We start from the raw sequence: 10,449 nt of genomic DNA, 5'->3' as shown, positions 1-10,449 counted from the left end.
TTTTGTATTTTAAATGCTAAATGAAAAATACGTATTTTCAAGTATATAAATATTCAATTATAAAATATTTTGTAGGCATTTGCTTATTTTTTAAATACATGAGTTTTTCTAGACTAACAGTGGTGTTTGCACTATATCACCAGCTGAGAAGATTGAGTATGATTCGTATTTTCTGTTTAAAGTGATTAATAAGAGTAAGAAATGGAATATATAGTTTCTTTAGCTTTGGGTTTATCTAAAAGTGAAGTTTGTCGAATCGTCTTCTATGAATTTTGGATTATAGGCATTTATTAGCACACCACATTATCTTGTAGTTTTCAGTTTTACACAGCTGACGTATATCAATTGGATATTGTTTTGCAGGCTGTTTTGTCGTAATTCATAGAATTCCGTAGTTCTTTGCTAAAGGTACGATAAGTGGTGACCTGGCAGGTGCCAATATCATTTAGGATCTTCAAAATTCCACAGACCATGACATTGAACCCAGAAAACAATATTGATACAATATTTTAGATTATCCATTTCCAAGAAGTTTAGAAATTGTTGGGCTCTCATCAATTAAAGAATTAGAAGGCATTCATGGAATGTTTCCTTGTTCCCCTTTTAAGCTTCTAATACATTTAATAGCCATTGTGAGCAACATTCATTCATCATTTTATGGTCGGTGGTACTAGCAAGAATTTCAACGGCAAAAATGTATTTTCCATTTTATAAATCGAAAATACCTTTGGGAAAAGTATTTTAAATAAAATACAAAAAGCTTTTCTCAAAGAAGTATTTAAATGTAAGATAAAAATAGATATTTTTCATTTTGTATTTGCACTTTAAATGCAAGCATTTCAAATAAATCACATCTCTACCTAGGAGACCGTCGCCGAGTAACAAACTTGGACTTAATTCAATCATTATTGACTAAGTTGCATTTTTTTTATAACAACTTTGCAATGTGCTTAATAATAAGCTGCATTTTTCTTTTACACCTATGCGTTTTTGCAGATGAGTTGATCTCTTATGCTCACAAAGTTTGTAGACGGTCTCACGAACAGAATGCAGAAAACCGCATCTCCATGCAACTTATTGCACAAACATTCGAAGTTGGCCTAGTTTTGTGCTTTATTTCCTTGACTATATGTTCGTTTCATGCGAGTTGCTATATAACGAAATCGTGCAACGGATGTCCCCCCTCTACTCGGCCACGTAGTCGAGTTCGTAGTGGGGATCGCTTGAGCCGTGAGCGCGCTTCAATGCAACGTTCGTTACAGGCAACTCAGGCATGTACAGTGTAAAATTTAAATTCATAATGTACAAATAATACCATTAAACCAATTCCTTAACCCCTATCCCGGTATGTTTGTGTGTTTGAGGAAGTTTCACTTCAGTAGCGTGTTGTATAATCACACGTTGTATTTTTTATCAATTATGACACGCTGATGCGTTATACTTTTTATGGTTTTGTAGGTACATATAAGGGATAGTATAATTCTATAATAGGTAATTTTTTGGACAAATTCTGTGACAAATGTGATTAATAAATGTAATTATTTAAAACATTAAATTATTTTGTGTTTAATTGAAATTTAACTCAAAGATTATTACTACCCTATAGGTATTTATACAAAATCTAATTTAACAATATTATAGAAAGTTACATGTAAACGTCTCAGACAGTGCATGTTTTGGTATTTGTAATGCGATAAAATATTGTATTATTGTTGTTACTATTTGAAATTAGTGTTCACATTAGTGGAAAAACAATAATTTAAATATAGTGACATGTAACAATCGAGATAAATACGCACAAACATAAAGTAAACAGTTTTTCACCCCTCTTCAGATTTAAATGGTATCACCTTTGAGAAATAAGCTACCCAATAAAAAACGAATCATTAAAATCCCTGTACGAAGAAGTCGAAGCAGTCGAATTGTTGCACTACATTATTGAAATTTTACAATTCATTAGAAGTAGTGGGAAATAGCAAAAAACACGATAGATATGTCCTGTTTGAATAGTAATTTATGTAATTTTCTTTTACATTTTGGTGTTGTAATTCTTTTTTTTGTGACAGCTTCTTTGATTTCTACAGACGACCTACATTAACTCATTAACACATTTAGTTGTGTGCAGAACGTTTTTATGCACCTCTAAAGCCGCTTTTTAAGAACACTTTAAAAGTCGTCCCTGATTGAGACTGTGTCGGGATTGAAATGAAAAGGTGTGAGATTGAGGTAGAATCCAAAAACGATTTGTGGGGCTAATAAGCGAATGAGTGAGTGAGTTGGGTGTGCGAAACCTCGCTGGCTGGCACTGGTTTTACACGGACGGTATTGTAAACATTGGAGGGCACCCCAGTTGGCGTGAACGTTCTTCTTCCGTGCCAACTGGAGCCGTCAATGGACACGCACTTTGGCACTTTCGCGTAATAAAACGGGGAAGTCCCCCTACGCATGCCAAAAACTACACGTTCCGGTACTACTAATGTCACGGTCGTATTTTGTTATTTTTCGCACTTTTGTTGCCAAATATTGAAAAGTATTCTTTGAATCTTTATCAATTGTTTTTAATTTCTGTTTGTTCTCGATTTTTTCTTCTAATGAGGTGCAGAATCAAAGCTAGAAAGGTAAAAGGCTTTCTTTTTATTGCAAACTTATCACCGATGTTTCGCCTTGGATGTAAAGCTTTCATTAAGACTATTCATCATCATGATGTCGCCAGTCCTAAAACTAGTTGGACACTCACCTCTACTCCTTCTTATCCTGAGCTAATCTTCGCATTTCCCTAAAACTAGAACATCCCACATCCACAACTATTTGTGAACAATAATCTAATCTAGGTCTACTTCTACTCCTCTTAACTCCTGTCCCTGCCTCTAATATGTCTCTGACCAGACCTTCATACCTGAGGTGTCCTACCAACCTATCTCGCCTATTTTTATTGACTTCCATATAGTCCTCTGCTCTCCTATTCTTTCTAATACCTCGCCGGTAATCACATTTCGAACGCTTCTAACCTTTCTTTTTCCGCCGCACCCACTGTCCACGTTTCGCACCCGTACAGCGCCGCGCTCCTAACATACACTTTTAATAATCTTTTTCGAATTTTTAAATTAATCGTTCGCGGGCATAGAAGTGAGTTCTTTTGGTTGAAAGGCGACTCGACTCTGCGCTATCCTCTGCTTTATATTCCTACTACTAACCTAACCTCCTAAATACCTAAAATCAGCCACTTCATCTCATCTTTCGTCTCCTACCTTTATATTCGCTCTTTCCCTACTTTTTCTTCCCTTACATACCAGTATTTTTGTTTTACTTACTTGACTGTTAGTACGTAGTATTAAGTTGCACGTTTATTTGTTTTTTTCTAGTGTATTTTTTTTATTTTACAATTCCCAATCGGCGCCCAAATTGTAGACTTTATTGTAAGGCGTATCTCATCGATTTTCACAGCGTACGTGATTTAGTATTTCCATTTAAGAACTCTGCAGAGCGCAAACATTTCAGCAGATTTATGTATTTCTTCAGGACGTTTTTACAATTAGGTACTACACTGGGCGCGGACCGCTTTTTTTATTTTGCTTCTTGAAACTTTTCCGGATGCTTCTTTCGTTTTTTTTCTCTTTCGAAACTAGTCAAGCGTAAAAGAATATAGAAAGAACAGAATGTAAAAGATTAGATATTTCTTTGTTAATCTAATAGAAAGGGAAAAATTCGGAAATTTACAATATCAGACAATAAAAAAAAAAGCACAATTACTTTTTCTTTGAGGATGTACTTGAAAATTTGTAACTAGATGTCATGGTACTGATTTAGAAATTGCAATTTATTTGAACCCAGATGATGTCTTTACCTCTTTTAAAGATTTTTTGACGTCAACAAAGGTGTTTTTGTTGATTTTTTATAAGTATTTTTGCTTGAAAAAATTATACTTATTTTAAAAACTTAATTTAACCTACTAAATTACTTGCAATTGGCCATAACATAAATTTTTAAAGAGAAAACCTTGTAATACTTATCAAGTTTTATATTAATTGAAGAATAACAGTAAGTAAAAAAAACACATTGGCTCTTTATCATTTGATAAAGATGCAGTTTAACAAAACAACTGTAACGGACAGTCCTGAAGTTCCTTATAAAGGGAATGTTTTTTAATGGAATTTTAAAAACAGTTGTGAAAAGCATTATGTAAAGTTGAAAGTATCCTTTCGTGGTAGGGACATTTAGCCGAAAGCTATTTCACATTAGAGCTGTCGCCGACAGTTGTAGGAAATTTAGTTTAGATAACTAAAACTAGCTTAAATTAGATTCCCTTGAGATGACAGTTTCATTGCAGAAAAATTAAATAATCTAACTTTCTAAAACGGTTTTCTTTTAATAGATGCAGTAAATACATAAATCGGAATTATTAATTAAGGATGTGATAAACAAGTTAATAAATAGATAAATTCTATTTGATATATAATCATATGAAATACTTTTAATAGTAATTGATATTTAATATTAATGTGAAAATTCATAATTTAATTTTTAATCATTACCAATCTCATCATATTATGAGGAAAGATAATTGTTGCTGTTGTCATATCCGGGTTCGATTCTCGGCGAGGGTGCGACAGTAGGAAATATTTTACTTTATTAATTTGAGGTAATTTGTAGTGTATAAAAATTAGATTTAAAATTTAACAATGATTCTGGTTTAGAGCATGTATCTTAAGAAAGTAATAACTCATCAAATTTCTTCTTTTACAGTGAATATAATTATACGTAATTAATTATCTATAATTTCGTGATTTCTGTGTAAGAAACGGTTCACTCTGTATATACGTCATAATAAAACACATGTTAAACTTACCATTTTTGAAATTTTATACGATCGTTCCTCATTATCGAAATCCGAAGTTCTTGTCGCGAATTAACCTCGTGGTGGACGTCTACATGGGCTCTCGAGGGTGATAGAAGTAGGCGAAGTACATCGAAGAAGACGATACCGACGTCGACGACGTCTTGGACGCCTGACGTCAGCGGTAGTTGCTGTTCCCGTCGTGTTTTCACGCGGACTAAAGCCGCATCGTGGTATGTGCGCTGGCGAGGCTCCAACGCGGTCGTCCTAGTCGACGACGTCTCTTACCCCCACCGTCGCCATTACGACGACGATGTTTACTACTGCAACTGTGCGTCGCGACGCACGCTGTCCTGATGACGCGTGACGACGAGTTCGGTTCGCGTGCTCGTAAAAAGTTTTCCTCTTTACTGTTATTGAAACTAAGTAAACAAAAAAGATTGGGAAACTTAAGGGTAGAAAAGCGTTTTTTGGTTATGTACGATAAATACATAAAGGAAACTACAGGATGACTGTATATCTCCATTTTTTTATTCTGTTTGCTCTTTTTCGGCATAGTAAAAAGGAGCTTCTTTATTGAAAGGTCGCTCCAGAATTTTAAAAATCCTAGACATATGTTCTTGTCTATATTAAGAATGATGAATTTTTCTTTAATTTTAACAAAATATTTATTTTTAGAAGTCACACAATAATAAACGTGGGGTCTTATGGCTGGCGTCCTCAGTATTATTATTATTTGTTTTCGGGCTTTCCGATCGTTGTCTTTGGAAATTGTTTCTTGACGTTTCGTCCACAACTGCGTAGGCATGTTCAAGGGTAGCACGTTGCTCTTCTCGGTCTTAATTGTCTTGGGTGCTAATATAGTACTGAGTTATGACCAAACCAAGAACAAGATACCAAAACCAAAGTAATCCTGATCTTGATCCTGTACATTATGCCTTAATTTTGATACATCTTGATCTTGTTCTTGTGATAAATATTATTATATCACTTTTTCTAGGGTATTTTTGCCAAAATTTCAATCTACTTTTCTACATACTTATCAATCGCCATCAGAACGATTGAGAATTGGGTCCACTTTTTATAATATACTTTAGCGTGGTAATGGGCTTGCAAAGGGTCGAGGGTAGAAGAAGCTTTCCCGTTATGGGGGGCGTTGCGAATAAAGACCAATTCTTGAAGTAATTCCATAAAATGCCGCTGGTGAAGTCAGGAACACTTTGACAGTGTTTTGAATCACTTCATCGGAGGTAATACGTAATCCGTCCAATAGTAGACGCCAAAATAGTTTGTTTACCGTGAAAGATCAGAGCCAAAATAGGGTTGCAAATAATTTTATTGATGTAAAACCAACATCAATCATTTTATATCAAAATATTTATAACTTCATTTTGTTTCTGGTCATTTACACATGCTAATAAGATAAAGAGACGGAATTCATAGTTTCTTTAGCTTCATTTGGGTTCATCTAATAAGTGAAGTTTTTTGAATCGTTTTCTAAGAATTTTGAATTATATGCATTTATTAAACGACTATACATAATCTCAGTAGGTATTTGTGAAAAAAATACCAATTGAATCTGACAGCGGAAACTTGAAAAACATTTTTTATGAATATGCAAAATAGATTTTCCTTTTGTATTTTAAATGCTACATGTAAAATAAGTATTTTCAAAATACTTTTTTCAAATAAATATTTTTTTTGTCGTGCCTATTTCATTTTCTACATTTACTTATCTAATTATAAAATATTTTGTAGGCATTTGCTTATTTTTCAAATACAGGAGTTTTCTAGAAATGGAATATATAGTTTCTTTAGCTTTGGGTTCATCTAAAAGAGAAGTTTGTCGAATCGACTTCCATGAATTTTTGATTATAGGCATTTATTAGCACACAACATTATCTTGTAGTTTTCACTTTTACACAGCTGGCGTATATCAATTGGATATTTTTTTGCAAGCTGTTTTGTCGTAATTCATAGAATTTCGTAGTTCTTTGCTAAAGGTACGATAAGTGATGATTTGGCAGGTGCTAATATCATTAAGGATCTTCAAAATTCCACAGACCATGACATTGAACCCGGAAAACAATATTGATACAATATTTTAGATTATCCATTTCCAAGAAGTTTAGAATTTTTTGGGCTCTCTTCAATTAAAGAATCAGAAGGCATTTATGGAATGTCTCTTTGGCCTCTCTTTAAGCTTCTAATATCTTAAATGACCATATAATATATAATATATAATGTTTGATCGATGATAATAGCAAAAAAACAAAAAAAAAAGTATTTCAATGCAATGTAAAAATAGGTACTTTTCATTTGGTATTTACATTTTAAATGCATGTATTTCAAATAAATCACATCTCTGCATGAAATAATAAAGAAGCACGAAGTAAATACTCAATCGCACTTGTGCTACCTATTAATAATAGAGTTTGTAAAGCTTTTCTCACGAGTGTGGCACTATTAACCTTTACATGTACTTTGAAGTATATGACAGTATTATGTACCTGTGTACCGTTACAACTCATTTAATAAAGCCGTGAGGAACATTGCAATTGTTTTCATTGGGAAATTCCGTTAAAGAATTACGCAAAATTGGCATACCAATCAAGGTCACCGTTTCTGGAGGAAATTAGTCTAGTATATACAGCGTGACCCAAAAAGGATTCACTATGATCATTACGACCAAACTATAAATACGTTTAACTAAAAACTATCTCAAACGAAACTTGTTCCTTATTTTAATAATAAACAACATTTCTCATAACGTTTTGTTTATTGTACCCATTTGTAATAGTATTACCATTTAATTCAAAACATTTAATATAGTTAGGAACACCTTGTGTAGTAAATTAAATTTAGTCTGTTAAAATGTTCTTTTGTTCTGTCTTTAAATGCCCTATCAGTTTGTTCTACAATTGTGAAAAAGTGTATAAGCGACAAAGTGGTTTATATATTAAAGTATTATCATCATCATCATCATGAAGTCTGTTGCGAATAGAGTGCAACAGAACTTTTTTAATCACTTTTTATTATTGAACACAACAAAACTACATTTAACACAATTAAAGGTTTATAATTTGGCTTGGATTTATAAAACATGCTTCTTTGTCTAAAGCTGGTAAGTGAGTGAATGATCTCAATACATCGAATCAGAATGAATAAAATACATATACATATGAAGTTCGCGAAATTCGTTCATATCGGTTGTATACAAAACAAATCAAGCACAAAACAGTTCACCATTACCGCTTCCCCTCACTTCACTGTTAGCGTGAACAAAGTCGTCAGTCCTAACACTGGTTGGACACGTACCTCCACTCTTTTTTAACCTGAGCTAATAATAATAATTGTATGTTTATATTTTTTCGTTTAGTAATTTGACAACTAAAGATGGTGCGCTGAAATAATTATGTTTGAGGTAGTGGATGTCCTTTGGGAATGTTAAAGGAAGAATCTCAATTGCCATTGAATATTCTTCACTTGTATATAACGCCAAGACCCTCGATAAAAATAGCTTCTTTAAAATAAAAACATTTACATCAAAAAAACTGTGTAAAGCTTATGAACATTTGTTAAAAACATTTTGAACTGTTTGTTTCATGAATTTAATAAAAAACTGCTTTCTCTCCAAATCTGCTTGTATGGTAGAAATTGAAAAGCCTTTGCGTGTATTTTGACTTTACTATTTACCTGCTAAGAAGAGAATATCAAAACATTTGGATTCAAATTCCATTTATTCTTCTTCCTTTGATTTTAATTTAAATATTGAAACTATTTGAGAGTAAATAACGTTTCTTACTGTTGACGAATTCATATGTACAAAGAATTTTATTTATTAACTTGCTATTCTCCCTGATGAAGACTTACGCCTAACATGAAACGCCAATAAAATATTTACCGATGTCCTGATTCGAGTATAAAGGCCGTCGTCGGTTGGAGTTACTTCCTAACGTTTCGCTTGCACACGTGGCGAACTTCTTCAAAGGTCCTTCCATCTTCGATGCTGGATGTTAACGTAAATCGACGACGACTTTTAGACCTGAATCGGGAGAGCATCAGTTCATCTACTGGCCGCAAAAGCCTTTACCAAAATATTTACCCTCAATAACTTTCTAAATGTAAATTCAAAGCAGTTGAAGTGGCAACATTTGGTTTAAAAAAGTTGTGGTTAGTTGAGGGTTTTCTACAGCTTGAACAGGAAACTTATCAAGAGTTCGTATGTTATTAGGTAGTCTAATTTTTTTTAACCTTTTCATTCTTTTTTATTATTCAGACGTATATAAATATTAAAGTTTTACTTAAAAAGATTTTTCTACTTTTCAGCTAATGGAAGATGGGGAACATTTCAGCTGTAAGTGATTTTATTTCTTATTATCCACAATTGTTGTGTACGTATGAATAATTCTCTAAAGGTTACTTAAAATGTTAAACTGGTGATTTGTGTATTTTAAAATGAAACTGGATTTAGTATAATTATTTATAGGTAACTTAGAGTCTTTGTAGCCATTACCTTGTGTAAATCGTTTACGAATACACTGAATTATTCTAAAATTATTATGGAGGTCACTTTTCTCTCTAAAAATACTTCAATTGTATAATTACGCAATTCAATTTATCTTCAACAAATATAAAGTCCAACAGTAGATTAGGAATATTTTACGAGTTTGGTGACAGGTTTAAATGTTTGAATTTAAATAGCCAAATGTTTAGATATACTTGAATGCTGATATTGTTTTATTTATTTAAAATATGTGGATATAGAGATATATTGAAAAGTATTTTTATATAGTATAAATTTTGAGTCTTAATTGTTCTTACAATATTTATTGAGTTATAAATAGTAACTATTCACACTCCTTAATTGACAAAAACTTTTTAACAAAAAAATNTTAATAGTTGTTCACTAACTGATTGTAATGTATGATCACGCATAACGTTTGACAGAATACCCAGATTTTGATAATTCTTTTTTTATTGGAAAGGATATACCCCAAAGTTGGTCTCGTATAAATTTGGAAAAAAAATCCAACCCTAAGGGTAGGAAAACAGGGGATGATTTATAGTAGGAAGTAGCAGTAGTAGTAATAATTAGATCATAGCCACAAAAATTATAAAATAAAAACTTTTTAAGAAAAAAATTAAACCGCCGAAAAAACTGAAAAGCAAAAAATAATAAACCTTTATTTTATTAACCTTAATAACTAAGTTCTTCAACTGATGTAAGTATACCTAAATAATTTTGAGTCAACAATCAACAAAGATCACAAAATTGCCTTAAATTTAAAGAAATAACCATTGCATTGTTAATTTGGTTATTTCTTTAAATTTAAGGTGATTTAATGATCAATAAAATGGTTTAGCGCCGACTCAAAATTACTTAGTTATACTTACATTAGTTGAAGAACTTGGTTATTAAAGTTAATAACATAAAGGTTTATTATTATTTTTGCTTTTCAATCTATTAAATATTTTCCTACTATAAATCATCCCCTGTTTTCCTACCCTTAGGGTTAGATTTTTTTCCAAGTTTATATGGGACCAACTTCCGGGTATACCCTTTCCAATAAAAATAGAATTATCAATATCGAACTATTCTGTCAAAAGTTATG

The 10,449-nt window shown here is 32.2% G+C and overlaps 1 long non-coding RNA gene across 1 annotated transcript in view; it reads right to left on the bottom strand.

Annotated features, from left to right (window-relative positions):
* Positions 1 to 5,072, bottom strand: part of LOC108733753 — an 11,776-nt gene extending 6,704 nt beyond the window's left edge. Inside the window, exon 1 of the long non-coding RNA XR_001937275.1 lies at positions 4,847 to 5,072. This is a non-coding gene — a long non-coding RNA (uncharacterized LOC108733753). The remainder of the gene's footprint in view (positions 1 to 4,846) is intronic.
* Positions 5,073 to 10,449: the final 5,377 nt, after the last annotated feature.

This window comes from Agrilus planipennis, unplaced genomic scaffold (assembly GCF_000699045.2).
Source record: "Agrilus planipennis isolate EAB-ADULT unplaced genomic scaffold, Apla_2.0 scaffold78, whole genome shotgun sequence".
NCBI classification, from domain to species: domain Eukaryota; kingdom Metazoa; phylum Arthropoda; class Insecta; order Coleoptera; family Buprestidae; genus Agrilus; species Agrilus planipennis.
This window is presented reverse-complemented; position numbering and strand designations above follow the sequence as displayed.